Genomic DNA, 15,846 nt, shown 5'->3' with positions numbered 1-15,846 from the left:
CTGCATTTCCTCACAGAATGGTGGTTGGGTTCTGAGGGTGACAATAACGAGAGACAACCGGGTGGAAGGTTATGACCTAATCTCAGAAGTCATGCAGTATCACTTCTGCTGCATCCAGGTCATTGAGGGGGAGGTCACTAAGGTCAGCCCATATTCTTTTTTTTTGGTTTGTTTCTTGAGACAGAGTTTCGCTCTGTCACCCAGGCTGGAGTGTAGTGGTGCGATCTCAGCTCACACAACCTTCACCTCCTGGGTTCAAGCAGTTCTCGTGCTTCAGCCTCCTGAGTAGCTGGGATTACAGGCGCATGCCACCACACCTGGCTAACTTTTGTATTTTTAGTAGAAATGGGTTTTTGCCATGTTGGCCAGGCTGGTCTCGAACTCCTGACCTCAGGTGATCCACTCGTCTCAGTTTCCCAGAGTATTAGGATGACAGGCGTGAGCCACTGCGCCCGGCCAAGTCAGCCCATATTCAAAGGGAGGAAAATTAGACTCTACCTTTCGGTGGGAGGAATGGCAAGGTTCTACAAGAACATGTGGAACTAGAAATATTGCTGTGGTCACTTTTAGTCACAGCAGGTTTGGTGGTATACGCCTCAGGCTGAAACCACCTGGGCGTATATTGGGACTCCCTCTGGGATAATGGCTTTGTCCATGGGTACAAATCAGCTATAGGAGTGTAAAAGACTGGCCACCACTCAAGTCCTTGCAATTACTAATATTCAGTAGATGATCAGGTGGTAATGACCACATGGTGTCTTTGGTTTAGGGCTGAGCCATTCAGACCTAGTAAACCCCTCGGGCGGAAGAGAGGGAGCCAGAGAGAGAGAAGGAGAGGGAGAGAGACAGAATGTGAAACTGGACTGCCTACTAATTTGGGTATGTCTGTGTTTGACCAATTAATTTCATTACAGCAAAGTGACACTGGTACCTTAAGCTGGTCAAGAGGTCATACCGACTACAACTTTAATATCTAACTTGTGTGTCTGCCTGTCTCACAACCCAGATTAGAAACTCTTTTTGAGGACAGGACCCATCTTATCTGGCTTCTCCAAAGGATTTCACGACATGGCTCCTTGGAGCAAGGGATTCAAGTTGCTGTAGCAATTTGCCTCACCCCTTACCCCAAGGACTTTGGAATCACACAGCCCTTGATTTAAGTCTCAACTCTGCCACTTCCTGGCATGTGGCCTTAGATACGGTACTTAATTGTGCCAGACTTTAGTGTCTTCATCCCAGATTAACAGGATTAAATGAAATTATTATGTCCTGAATCTAGGAGGATGCTCAATACAAGTTAGTTCCTTTCTTTCCCATACACGGACTCTCGCCACCCCCACCCTTCCCCATTTACCTTATTTATTTCCCATGAGCCCTTCCTCTCCCCGACTCCTCAGGATTGTAATGCTCCAGAGACTTCCCTCAGCCCTGCAGGTCTGCTTCCCCCAGGGAGTTTCACTGCTTCAACAGCAGGTAGGAGCTGAGAAGGCAGGAAGGAGCCAGAGGCCTCCTGACTGAAAGGAACAGGGAGCTGGGCTGCCCTGGGGTTAGGGGTGAGGTGAGTTGCTACAGCAAGTTAAATCCCTTTCATTCATTGATGAAACAAATACTGATTGCCTCTCACTGGGTCCCATGCCCTGTGCAAAAAGCTGGGGATACAGCAGTGAGGAGGAACCAGGTCTCTTAATCTTTGTAGACGTTTGGAATTTATATTGCTCATTAGCGTGTTTTTTTCTTCTTCTTCTTCTTCTTCTTCTTCTTCTTTTTTTTTTTTTTTTTTTTTTTTTTTGAAACGTTGTCTCGCTCTGTCACCCAGGCTGGAGTGCAATGGCACGATCTCAGCTCACTACAACCTCCGCCTCCCGGGTTCAAGTGATTCTCCTTCCTCAGCCTCCCGAGTAGCTGGGATTACAGATGTGCACCACCACACCCAGCTAATTTTTGTATTTTTAGTAGAGACGGGATTTCACCATGTTGGCCATGCTGGTCTTGAACTCCTGACCTCATGTGACCCACCCACCTCGGCCTCCCAAAATGCTGGGATTACAGGAGTGAGCCACTGTGCCCGACCCTGCTCATTAGTATATTTTGTGTGTGGGCAGGTAGCGGGGAGATGGGGTAGATAAAAGACTAACAAATAAAATATAATAGAGTGATAGTGCAACAAGGAAAACAAAACTACCTTCTGCTGGTTGGTCAGGACACACCAAAACAAAGGTCAATTTAGGTCAGACCTGGATGACAAAGAGCTAGGCTCGCAAAGCTGTGGGAGCAGTCCAGTGCACTGCAAGACGCTCAGCAGCATCTCTGGCCTCTACCCACAAGATGCCAGTAGCATGCCCCTCCTAAGGTGACACAACCCAAAATGCCTAGGGGACACAATGGCCTGGCTGAGAACCACTGGGCTAAGGCAAGGGCATTCCCGGCAGGAGAAACTAGCAAGTGTAAGGAAGGAAGAAGGCCCCAGCCTGCCTGGCCTCACCAACTCCCACCGCCATGCCTGCTAGGTGAATCTGTCAACTGTGGCAAAGTAGCAACTGATGCTCAGAGTGGAGAGGGGTAATAAACCAGGAAGTGTGACTGGCCAACTGGGGGTGAATACTTCCTGGTTCAAGACCTCAACTGTGGGCTGCTCGTCTTCCCCACTCACAGTCTGAGACTGAGGCCAGACAGTCTCCGAATACATCAGAGCACACAGTCAAGTAGGTACCGTGGGTGAGTCTGGGCTATGTATTGCTTCCCTGAAGAGGACTCCTTGCTGCCCAGGGAACTCAGAGAAGGGCCAGGCAGTCACTTTTCTATCATTTGAGACCAGATTTTTTTTTTTTGAGACACAATCTTGTTCTGTTGCCCAGGCTGCAGTGCAGTGGCACGATCTCTGCTCACTGCAACCGTCCGCCTCCCGGGTTCAAGCAATTCTCCTGCCTCAGCCTCCCGAATAGCTGGAACTACAGGCACGCACCAGCATGCCCGGCTAATCTTTTTATAATTTTAGTAGAGATGGGGTTTCACCATGTTGGCCAGGCTGGTCTCCAACTGCTGATCTCAGGTGATCCACCTGCCTCGGCCTCCCAAAGTGCTGGGATTACAGGCGTGAGCCACTGCGCCCCACCAAGACCAGATTTTTAGTTGCTTTTAGCAGCTGCCTTAGTTACTGGAAAAAATAAATCCAAACAACTGTAACTCAAATTTATATCCTGTCAATTCATTATCTCCATCATTGGTTTCCTAGAAATAGGTAATGAAATTAAATAAGCCATGAAGAGATAAACAATTGAACCAGTGCCACCTGAACTCTCTCAGTATATTTTGATTATACCTTGAGGATGTTCTCATTTAGAGACTATATGCAACACTATATGGCATAGAAAAGGGTGTTGGGGCAGAGTTCAGATAACAGGGGTGCTGCTCGGGCAACGCAGGACAGTCTTTTTTTCATTATTTTATTATCATAAAAAACAAAATTTACCATCTTAGCTTTTTTTTTTTTTTTTGAGATGGAGTTTTGCCACCACGTCCCCCCTCATAATTTGTCTTGTGAGTGGCTTAATTTCACTTAGCAACAAGTCCTCCCTGCTCATCCATATTGTAGCATGTGACAAGATTTCCTTCCTTTTTAAGACCAAATAACATTCCGCTGTATGCACATATCACGTGTTTATCCATTTATCTGCCGATGGACATTTGGGTTGCTTCCACCTCATTGCAACTGTGAATAGTACTGCTATGAACAGGGGAGTGCAAATACGCAGTTTTAAAAAACATCTTTGGCTGGGCACGGTGGCTCACACCTGTAATCCCAACACTTTGGGAGGCCGAGGCAGGCGGATCACGAGGTCAAGAGATCGAGACCATCCTGGCCAACATGGTGAAAACCCGTCTCTACTAAAAATACACCAGGCATGGTGGCGCACACCTGTAGTCCCAGCTACTCGGGAGGCTGAGGCAGGAGAATCGCTTGAACCCAGGAGGCGGAGGTTGCAGTGAGCTGAGATCACGCCACTGCACTCCAGCCTGGCGACAGAGCAAGACTCCGTCTCAAACAAAAACAAAAACAAAAGCAAAAACCATCTTTATTGAGATATAATTCACATATCATAATTCACCCATTTAAAGTATACAATTCAATAATTTTCAGTACAGAATTGCGCAACCTCACTCCAAAGAGAAACACCATTAGAAGTCACTTCCCACCCTTCCATGCCAGTTTACGTGTCAACTTGACTGCAGTCCCCAGGTGATCAAATACGAATCTAGGAGCTTCAGTGAAGGTTATCCTGTAGATGTGATAAAAGTCCATAATGAGGCCGGGCGCTGTGGCTCACTCCTGTATTCCCAGCACTTTGGGACGCTGAGGCAGGTGGATCATTTGAGGTCAGGAGTTCGACACCAGCCTAGTCAATATGGTGAAACCCTGTCTCTACTAAAATACGAAAATTAGCCAGGCGTCCTGGCACATGCCTGTAATCTCAGCTACTCAGGAGGCTGAGACAGAAGAATCACTTGAACCTGGGAGGCGGAGGTTGCAGTGAGCCAACATCGCACCACTGCACCCCAGCCTGGGTGACAGAGGGAGCCTCCATCTCAAAAAAATAATAATAATAAAATACAAAAATTAGCCAGGTGTGGTGGCACGCACCTGTAGTTCCAACTACAGGTGAGGCTCTGTCTCAAAAAAAAAAAAAAAAAAAAAAAAAATCCATAATCAGTTGACTTCTAAGTGGGCCTGATTCAATCAGGTGAAACCTTACGAGCTGAACTGAGGTTTACCTGAAGAAGAAATTCCATCTGTGGACCGCAGCTCCCACTTATGCCTGAAAACTCCAGCTGCCCTTTCTGTTTACCGGCCCTATGGATTTCAGACTTGCCTGGCCAGTCCCCACAGTCGGCTAAGCCAACTCCTTGCAATAAACCTCTCAAAATACATCTCCTATGTGTTCTGTTTTCTCTAGTTGAACCCTGATTGATATGCTCTGCCTTCCCCCAATCCTTGGAGTCTTAAGCAACTATGAATCTACTTTCTGTCTCTTTGTACTTGTCTATTCCGGACATTCCAAATAAATAGAATCATATACTATGGGTTCTTTTGTGATGGGCTTCTTTCATTTTAGCATAATGTTTTCAAGTGTCATTGATGTGGCATGCATCAGTATTTTTTTTGAGACAGGGTGTTGCTCTGTCACCCAAGCTGGAGGGCAATCACAGCTCACTGTAACCTTGAACTCCTAGGTTCAAGTGATCCTACTGTTTCAACTTCCTGACTGGCTAGGACTACAGGCATGTGTTACCACATCCAGTTAATCGTAATTTTGTATGGATGAGGTCTCACTATGTTGCCCAGGCTGGTTTTGAACTCCTGGCCTCAAGCGATCCTCCCGTCTCAACTCCCAAAGTGTTGGGTACAGGCGTGAGACACCACACTTGACCAGTACTTCATTCTTTTTTATGGCTGAATAATATTCCATTGTATGGAAATACATTTTGTTTATACATTTATCAGTTGATGGACATTTGTTTCTGTTGTGACTATGATAAATAATACTGCTATGGCCGTCTGTGTAAAAGCTTTTGTGTGGACATGTGTTTTCATTTCTCTTGGGTATATACTGCAGTATAAAAGAAATGCTGGGTCACAGGTTTAGCATTTTGCAGAATTGCCAGACTGTTTTCTCCACACCCTTGTCAACACTTGTTCTTACCTTTTTTATCCTAGTGGGTATGAAATGGCACCTTGTGGTTTTCATGCACATTTCCCTGATGACTAATGATGCTGAACAGCTTTTCATGGGTTTATTGGCCATTTGTATATCTTTTTTTTTTTTTTTTTGAGATAGAGTCTTGCTCTGTCGCCCAGGCTGGAGTCCAGTGGCATGATCTTGGCTCACTGCAAGCTCCGCCTCCCGGGTTCACGCCATTCTCCTGCCTCAGCCTCCCAAGTAGCTGGGACTACAGGCGCCCGCCACCATGCCTGGCTAATTTTTTGTATTTTTAGTAGAGACAGGTTTCACCGTGTTAGCCAGGATGGTCTCGATCTCCTGACCTCGTGATCCGTCCGCCTTGGCCTCCCAAAGTGCTGGGATTACAGGCGTGAGCCACCACGCTTGGCTGTATATCTTCTTTTTAAAAATGTCTGTTCAGGCTGGGCGGGATGGCTCACGTCTGTAATCCCAGCACTTTGGGAGGCCAAGATGGGTGGATTGCCTGAGCTCAGGAGTTCGCAACCAGCCTGGGCAACATGGTGAAACCCCGTCTCTACTAAAATACAAAAAATTAGCCAGGCATGGCAGCGTGGGCTTGTAGTCCCAGCTACTCAGGAGGCTGAGGCAGAACTGCTTAAACCTGAGAGGCAGAGGTTGCAGTGAGCTGAGATCGTGCCACTGCACTCCAGCCTGGCGACAGAGCAAGATTCTATCTCAAAAAAAAAAAAAGTCTGTTCAAATCCTCTGCTGAGTTTTATTTTTTGAGAGAGAGTCTCACTCTGTTGCCCAGGCTGGAGTACAGTGGCACGATCTCAGCTCACTAAAACCTTCACCTCCCAGGGATTCTCCTGCCTCAGCCTCCCCAGTAACTTGAATTACAGGTGCCTTCAACCACACTTGGCTAATTTTTACATTTTTTGTAGAACAGGGTTTCACCATGTTGGTCAGGCTGGTCTTGAACTCCTGACCTCAAATGATCCACCTGCCTTGGCCTCCCAAAGTGCTGGGATTATAGGCATGAACCATCACACCTGGCCAATTTTTGTATTTTTAGTAGAGACGGGGTTTTACCATGTTGGCCAGGCTGGTCTTGAACTCGTGACCTCAGATGATCCACCCGCCTCAGCCTCCCAAAGTGCTGGGATTACAGCTTGAGCCACTGCACCTGGCCCTCTGCTCAGTTTTAATTGGGTTGTTTTCTTACTGTTGAGTTGTAAAAGTTATTTAAATATTCTGTATGTGCGAGCCTCTTATCGGATATATGTATAAATATTTTCCTATATTCCATGGGTTTTTTTCTTTATTACTTTAATAGAAATTAGGTCTTGCTGTGTTGCCCAGGTGGTTCTCAAACTCCTGGGCTCAAGAAATCCTCCCACCTCGGCCTCCCAAAGTGCTGGGATTACAGGTGTGAGCCACTGCATTCAGCTTTTTTTTTTAAAGACAGGGTTTCATTGTCACCCAGACTCATGGCCCACTGCAGCCTCAACCTCCTGGGCTCAAGCAATCCTCCATCAGCCTCCTGAGTAGCTGGAGGTGCTACCACGCCTGGCTAATTTTGATATTTTTTTGGTAGAGACAGGGTCTTGCTAAGTTGCCCAGGGTGATTTCAAACTCCTGGGCTCAAGTGATCCACCTGCCTTGGCCTCCCAAAGTGCTGGAATTACAGGCACGAGCCACCATACCCAAGTGTCTTTTTATTTTCTTGATGGTATCATTTATAGCACAAAAGTTTCTAAATTTTGAGGTAGTTCAATTTATCTGTTTTGTCACCCATGCTTTTGGTGTTGTATCTAAAAAACCACTGCCTAACCCAAGGTCACGATTTACTCCTTTTCCAAGATTTATTCCTGTGCTGTCTTCTGAAAGTCTAACAGATTTAGTTATGACATTTAGGTGTATGATTCCACACAGACTTCTAAAAGTCTTACCTATTTGGTAGTGCTTTCCCAGGGAAATATTTATGGCACCACTAAGAAACAAACAATTAAACTATTGTGTTTAAAACAAAATGTGCAATGTGTGCTCTTTAGCATTCTGATCTAGGCTGAGAACAATATTTGAAATGAGCCAGTGCTCTTTCTGTAGGACAAATAAATGCTTTCATAAAGACGTCACTTTTGAATGGAGTGCAGTTTATGACCTATTTACTTATGAACCAGCCCAAACCGCTTGCCTCCATAGCGTGAGGAAAGGAAGAAAGACTCTACTGTGAGAATCAGGAAAAAAACCCAATCACTAATTTGGTCTAAACAAGGGAGCTTAGAGTTTTCTGTGGCTTTCAAAAACTACTTTCTCTTTGCTTGAAGAAGATGAATAAAAACAGTTTTTTTAATGTCTTGTGACCTGGAAATATTTAATGTAAATATAATAGTCCTTTTATTTATGTTTTTCTTCTAAAGCTGGTGGCAAGATGGCATGACATAAAACAAACACCATCTTAACATGCTGTTTTGGGGGGTGGGTCCTCAAGATTTGCTTAAAATGACTCAAAGGACTCAGCATACAAGTTCTCATGCCTTAGCTTTATCCTAACAAAGGATTCATGACAGGACCAGCAAGGGAAAAAGACACAGCAGAGTCTGGAGAAATCCACACACAGGCTTCCCATGCTGTCTCCCTCCCAACCCGGGAGGGCACACGTTGAGCACGCTCCTTCTCCAGCAGCAAAACTGAAGCCACACGTGTGCAGTGCTTCTGCCCAGGGAAGCCTATTAGAGATTCACCACCAAAGCCTTTTTTTGTTTTGTTTTTAGACAGAATCTCGCTCTGTCACCCAGGCTGAAGTGCAGTGGCATGATCACGGCTCACTGCAGCCTCAAACTCCTGGACTCAGGCGATTCTCCTTCCTTGGCCTCCTGAGTAGCTGATACTGCAGGCATGCGCCACCACCGCCGGCTAATTTTTGTGTTTTTAGTAGAGATGGGGGTTTCACCATGTTGGTCAGGCTGGTCTCAAACTCCCGGCCTCAAGTGATCCGCCCGCCTCGGCCTCCCAAAGTGCTGGGACTACAGGCATGAGCCACCTCGCCCGGCTGGCACCAAAGGGTTTTACTGGAGGCTGGTCATGTAGGCATCTTCTGCCTAGCAATGGCCAAAATTCACCAGATTCACAGAAGGAAGTTATGGCATTTGCCATAACTTACATCGTTTGCGCAATCTCTGTGACCTGATACAGCGGGGCTTGGTGCCCTAGACTTAACGAGCGTAGGGAACTTTTGGGAAGCCCAGTTTCCAAAAGGCCAACCCTGTGAGCAGGCCTTTTTGAAGCCAGCAGACTTGGGCTTGCTATGGTAACTCTCTTCTATGTAGAGGTCATATCATTCATGCAAGCTTGAGTTTTATGTTTACTTAAAGAAACACTCAAACTTGATGTTTATTAATATTCTGAATTTGTAATTATTTCAGTCAGCTGAAGTTTATTCCTATCTATGAATTTAAAAAATAAGTAAGTATATTACTGTAGTAAATATTGTCTAATGGAATGTTTAAGCTGCTAAGGAGCTAATTAAAGGACAGTGACATAACTTATGAAAATGATTTTTTTTTTTTTTTGAGATGGAGTTTCGCTCTTGTTGCCCAGGCTGGAGTGCAATGGCGTGATCTCGGCTCACTGCAACCTCCCCTTCCGGGTTCAAGTGATTCTCCTGCTGCAGACTCCCAAGTAGCTGGGATTATAAGCATGTGCCACCACACCCAGCTAATTTTGTATTTTTAGTAGAGATGGGGTTTCACCATGTTGGTCAGGCTGGTCTCAAACTCCTGACCTCAGGTGATCCACCTGTCTCAGCCTCCCAAAGTGCTGGGATTACAGGTGTGAGCCACTGCACCTGGCCGATGAAAATGATAGATTCTATATTAAACATATCTATTAGTTAAAGCAGGACACACAGGATCTCAACTGGCACTACTCTTAGCCAGATGTTCAAATTCTTATTCATGGCCGGGCGTGGTGGCTCACACCTGTAATCCCAGCACTTTGGGAGGCTGAGGCAGGCAGATCAACTGAGGTCGGGAGTTCAAGACTGGCCTGGCCAACAGTGAAACCCTGTCTCTACTAAAAATACAAAAATTAGCTGGTGATGGTTGCCTGTAATCAACTGCCTCAGGCTGAGGCAGGAGAACTGCTGAACCTGGGGCCGAGGAAGGTTGCAGTGAAGCGCTCCCTGCAGCCTAGTATTTTGACAGACTCCACATCTCAAAATAAATAAATAAATAAATAAAATTCCTATTTATATGTGAAAGTAATAAGACATTAACTTTTTCCATATACAATAGCATTAATGAGCTAGAGGGATACATCAAGCGTTGCTCAAAAGCCCAACCCTGGGCTAACACTTGCTAAACTTGCTAGGGACAGAAGGTGTTCCAAGCGAAAAACAGTGATCACACAAGGAGAGCATGGGCTAAACTCTAACTCAGTAAAATCATCCATCCAAAGCCCTGTTTTACCGGGCTTGTCTCCTCTGATTACTTTTCTTCCTTACCTAAAAGAGTTAATGTACACAAACATTTAAAATTACTCCCTAGGCACATTGTTTACTTTTTTTTTTTTTTTTTGAGACAGGGTCGTGCTCTGTCACCCAGGTTGGAATGCAGTGGCACAATCTTGGCTCACTGAAGCCTCAACTTCCCAGGCTGAAGTGATCCTTCCATCTCAGACTCTCTAGTAGCTGAGACAACAGGCGTGCACCACCACACCTGGATTAATTTTTTTTTTTTTTGAGATGGAGTCTCACTCTGTTGCCCAGACTGGAGTGCAGTGGCACGATTTCAGCTCACTGCAACCTCCACCTCCCAGGTTCAAGCGATTCTTCTGCCTTAGCCTCCTGAGTAGCTGGGATCACAGGTGGAGTGCCACCATGCCCAGCCGGGCCACTGTATTTTAGTACAGATGGGGTTTCACCATGTTGGTCAGGCTGGTCTCAAACTCCTGGCCTTGATCCTGCCACCTCAGCCTCCCAAAAGTGCTGGGATTACAAGCGTGAGCCATCACTTGGCCACGGCCATTTTTTTTTTTTTTTTTTTTTTTTTAAGACAAAGTCTCACTCCAGCCGTCCAGGCTGGAGTGCAGTGGCGTGATCTTGGCTCACTGCAACCTCTGCCTCCCAGGTTCAAGTGATTTCTTGCCTCAGCCACCTGAATAGCTAGGATTACAGGCACCCACCACCACGCCCAGCTAATTTTTTGTATTTTTAGTAGAGACAGGGTTTCACCATGTTGGCCAGGCTGGTCTCGAACTCCTGACCTCAAGTGATTTGCCAGCGTTGGCCTCCCAAAGTGCTGGGATTACAGGCATGAGCCCCTGCGCCTGGCCAATTGGCTAATTTTGAAATTTGTTTTGTAGAGTTAGGGGTCTCACTATGTTGCCCAGGCTGGTCTCAAACTCCTAGGCTCAAGCGATCCTCCTGTCTTGGCCTCCCAAAGTATTAAGATTACAGATATGAGCCACCTCTCCTGGCAACATTCATGTTTTGGACAAACATCCTTGGGTGCTTCTTTGCACAAGACCAAAATACAAAATCAGTATCTACCACAGATTGTACATTATGATAATGCTGCCTGTAACTACTCTGATTGTCTCATGTACTTGCTTTGTCTTTGAATCAGAATTGTAAAAGGTATTTCTCTACCTGCCCATCATAACAGAGTATCTAGACCAGGCATTCAGTGGGCGCTTAATAAATCTAAGGGGGAGAAGTCATAGAGACTGAAGGCCTTTAGAGAGTTCCTCTTTTTTATATTTGGAAGTTAGAAACAGGGACATGTACTCTGAGGGTGAGGACAAACAAATCAAATACCTATGCATATCCTATAGAGGTTTTGATTGAAACAGAATTAATGGGCCGGGCGCGGTGGCTCAAGCCTGTAATCCCAGCACTTTGGGAGGCCGAGACGGGCGGATCACGAGGTCAGGAGATCGAGATCCACCCTGGCTAACACAGTGAAACCCCGTCTCTATTAAGAAATACAAAAAACTAGCCGGGCGAGGTGGCGGGCGCCTGTAGTCCCAGCTACTCGGGAGGCTGAGGCCGGAGAATGGCGTGAACCCGGGAGGCGGAGCTTGCAGTGAGCTGAGATCCCGCCACTGCACTCCAGCCTGGGCGGCAGAGCGAGACTCCGTCTCAAAAAAAAAAAAAAAGAAACAGAATTAATGCAATTTTGAACTTTCAAGAATTCACACATTCACAATGTATATATCACTGCATTAGGTCAGCACTGTGGGAACACTAAGAAGGACACTTGTCTCGGCTTCAGAAAGATTATAGCCTACTAGGGGAAATCAGGTATGAACAAAAAGGGGTAGAACATGCATGAAGCCATAAGAAACCTAGAATGTGATCTAGGAGTTCAGAGAGAAAAGGTTTTCATGTCTGGAAAGTCAGTTCTTCAGAAAGGGACCAGTGATGGTGAATTCAACAGAAGTACAAGTAAGTTTAAAAGGGTTTGAAAGGGTACAAGCTTTTCCTACATCTCCCATTCTGCACATAAATGAGTAACAAGAACAGAACCTGTCCCAAGGGGAAAACAGCAATCACACAAAGAAGACTGTTAGAAGTAAGTCAAACATCTTTAGGTCAGCAGGACCACAAAGAGCCAGTAACACAACATGAGGAATGGAAAACAATACCATGTTTGCTTGGTAAGATAGAGAGGAAGTATGGAAAGGAGAGGAGGTACAAACAGGAGACAAGTGGGGTGTATGAAGTAGGGAAGGCTCCCAGGAGCACGATGCTTCCAGTTCTGAAGAGCACCTGCAAGGGGAACAATATACTAAGTGCTCTCTGCTTTTCTTCATAAAATGACACAACTTCCAATCCAGGGAAACAGGTCCACCAACAGGCTACAGCTTCCCTCTTGAGCAATGTTGGAACTGAGGGTTGTATTCCTGACAAAAGATTCAGAAAATGAATCAGAGCTTTTTTTTTTCTTTTTTTGAGACAGGGTCTCATTGTCACCCAGGCTGGAGTGCAGTGGTGCAATCACAGCTCACTACAGCCTTGACCTCTGGGGCTCAAGTGATCCTCCCACTTCCGCCTTCTGAGTAGCTGGGAATACAGGAACACATCAGCACAACTGGCTAATTTTTGTATTTGTTGTAGAGACAGAGTTTCACCATGTTGCCCAGGAGTTGTCTTGAACTCCTGGCTCAAGCGATCCACTCATCTCAGCCTCCCAAAGTGCTAGAATTACAGGCACGAGCCACCACGCCTGGCATTTTTTTCTTCCCCTTGGAGACAGGGTCTCACTGTCGCCCAGGCTGGAGTGCAGTGGCACAATCATGACTCACTGCAGACTCGATCTTCTGGGCTCAAGTGACCCTCCTGAGTAGCTGGTACTATAGGCGCATGTCACTAAGCCCGGCTAATTTTTAATTTTTTATAGAGATGGGGGTCTCACTGTGTTGCCCAGGCTGGTCTCAAACTGCTGGGCTCAAGCAATCTTCCCATCTTGGCCTCCCAAAGTGCTAGGATTACAGGCATGAGCCACTGCAACTGGCTGAATCAGAGCTTTGACAAAGTGCCACAGACACAAAGACACCTATAACCTTCTAATTTTTTTTTTAAATGGGGAGAAATCTATCATATGCTTTCACTACAGGAAGGGTCCCAGTGGACACACAGAATCAAAGTTTACAAAATAAATACTATATATATATATATTTTTTTTTTTTTTTTTTTTGAGACAGTCTCACTCTGTGGCCCAGGCTGAAGTGCAGTGGCACGATCTCAGCTCGCTGCAACCTCCGCTTCCCAGGTTCAAGCAGTTCTCCTGCCTCAGCCTCCTGAGTAGCTGGGATTACAGGCACCCACCACAAATTAGCCCAGCTAATTTTTCTATTTTTTAGTAGAAATGAGTTTTCGCCATGTTGAACTCCTGACTGCGAGATCCGCCTGCCTAGGCCTCCCAAAGTGCTGGGATTACAGGCTTGAACCACCGCACCTGGCCAAATACAGCGTTTTAATACTAACTTCCTTGCCTTTTGTAGAATCCGCTTCTAAATATTTTCATTATTTTTATTTGTGTCAATGTTACATGGGTACAGAGTTTCAAACAATTCTGCTGAGTCTGTTGTGAAAAACAAGTCCCATTGTCTCCCTCTCTCCATCCTTTTTTCTTTCTTTTAGTGATAGAGTCTCCCTCTACATTGCCCAGAACTCCTCCGCCATCCTTTTCTTACATGCGAATGCTACATAAAAATCCCTTTCTTCCTGTCTTCCTGGGGTTTCAGGAGTGAGTTAGGTATGTATTCACACATACCATTACCTGGAGGCCATTCTCTCATAATTTAGAAGGGATATGGGAGATAAATTAAATAGCTGATATTAAAAAGCTGATGCTTTTTCTGTAGTAAACAAAACATTTAAAATCACCCTGTGACCATACACAAATTGGGGGTTCCTCCTAACAAAATCCCAGTATTATGTCATCTAAGCATTTGAAGGGCTCACTATGACTTTTGAGTGTGGAGAGCAGTCTTTGAATTCTGTTTTTTCTCCTTCTTTGCCTTTCCCTTGTTCTTCTATGTGTTCTCTACACCTATCAACAAATCAGCATTGAACAGCAAGTCTCACCAGGCATACCTGAGAGGAGAGAATTTACAGACTGACTATAGGGATACTGAGTCTTAAGACTATATATATATATTTTTTTGAGATGGAGTCTTGCTCTGTTGCCCACGCTGGAGTGCAGTGGCACGATCTCGGCTCACTGCAACCTCCACCTCCCGGGTTCAAGCGATTCTTCTACCTCAGCCTCCCGAGTAGCTGGGAGTACAGGCACGAACCACCACGCCTAATTTTTGTATTTTTAGTAGAGACGGGGATTCACCATATTGGCCAGGCTGATTTGGAACTCCTAACCTTGTGATCCGCCTGCCTCGGCCTCCCTAAGCGCTGGGATTACAGGTTTGAGCCATTGCGCCTGGCCTGAGTCTTAAGACTATTTCACAGGTTGCAGGTGGGCAGGAAAAAGAGTTACTTCCTTGGCTATTCTTCTGTCTTCCAGAGTCACAGCTAAAGTCCAGCAACAAAACTCTACAGTCAGTTAAGATAAAGACCCCTACATGTGAAATACAGATGACTTATTCTGCACTGCTAAGTGAATGAAATGTGAAACACTTGCTTATAAAAACAAACTTTTCTTCCACCCAGGCATTTCCTTGGCTATCATTTCATAAACATAATTAAGCCTGAACTTTGGTCACATCTGGAGTTTGACCTAACTGTATACCGTTAGTGTTATGTGTTGGTTAATTACAGGTTGAGCATCCTGCTACAAAAATCTGAAATCCAAAACACTCTGAAATCCAGTTTTTTGAACACAGACATGATGCCACAAGTGGAAAATTCCGTATCTTACCTTGCGTGACAGGTAACAGTTAAAATATAGTGAAAACTGGCTGGGCACAGTGGCTCACGCCTGTAATCCCAGCACTTTGGGAGGCCGAGACGGGTGGATCACGAGGTCAGGAGATCAAGACCATCCTGGCTAACACAGTGAAACCCGTCTCTACTAAAAATACAAAAAACTAGCCGGGCGTGGTGGTGGGCGCGTGGTGGTGGGCGCCTGTAGTCCCAGCTACTCGGGAGGCTGAGGCAGGAGAATGGCGTGAACCCGGGAGGCGGAGCTTGCAGTGAGCCGAGATTGTGCCACTGCACTCCAGTCTGGGTGACAGAGCGAGACTCTGTCTCAAAAAAAAAAAAAAAAAAAAGTGAAAACTGACCAGGCGCGGTATCTCACGCCTGTAATTCCAGCACTTTGGGTGGCTGAGGCGGGCCATCACTTGAGGCCAGGAGTTTGAGACCAGCCTAGTGAATATACTGAAACTTTGTCTCTACTAAAAATACAAAAAATTAGCCGGGTGTGGTGGCACATGCCTTTAATCCCAGCTACTAGGGAAGCTGAGACACGAGAATTGCTTGAACCTAGGAGGTGGAGGTTGCAGTGAGCCAAGAGCATGCCACTTTACTCCAGCCTGGGCAACAGAGTGAGACTGTCTAAAAAACAAAACAAAAACTATATATATATATGTACACACACACACACACACTCACTCAAAACTTTAATGCACAAAAGTATTAAAAATATTTTATAAAACTACCTTCACCCTAAGTGTATAAGGTGCAAATGAAACAAATGAATTT

The sequence above is a fragment of the Papio anubis genome, chromosome X (assembly GCF_008728515.1).
Source record: "Papio anubis isolate 15944 chromosome X, Panubis1.0, whole genome shotgun sequence".
Taxonomy (NCBI): Eukaryota; Metazoa; Chordata; class Mammalia; order Primates; family Cercopithecidae; genus Papio; species Papio anubis.
This window is presented reverse-complemented; position numbering follows the sequence as displayed.